This window comes from Leucopleurus acutus (assembly GCF_964270905.1).
Source record: "Leucopleurus acutus genome assembly, chromosome: 18".
Lineage (NCBI taxonomy): Eukaryota > Metazoa > Chordata > Mammalia > Artiodactyla > Delphinidae > Leucopleurus > Leucopleurus acutus.
This window is the reverse complement of record NC_139160.1, coordinates 7810158-7810565: the sequence shown is the minus strand read 5'-3', so window position 1 is coordinate 7810565 and position 408 is coordinate 7810158.

Sequence of the window (408 nt, the reverse complement as noted above, 5' to 3'; positions counted from 1 at the left end):
CCCGACACGCTCTCCTGACAGCGGGCCGACCTCTCTGGCGTCCGGGGGAGGTCTCGGGTCTCTGCAGGAGTAGGGTGTGTCTCCGCCCGCGCAGCTTCTCCTTCGAGTCTAAGGGTCAGATACCATCGCCCACTAGTAAATAACGAAGATTACGATTTTTCGAGTCATTCTTCGTTGCCCGTTTTATTAAGACAGCAAAGAGCCTTAGGCTAGGGCGGGCGGGGCGTAGGCGGGTCAGCTTGGCCAGTTTGAGCCAATAGCGTCGGAAGGGCCGTCCTGTTGCCATGGCAACGGCGGCCGTCCCCAGAGGGACCAGCCAGCCATTGGGTGGAATCTTTCGAGAAGGCTCGAGAAGAAGGAAGCGGAAGTGGCACGTGGAGGGGCCGGTGGAGGCGCCGGTGAGTAAAT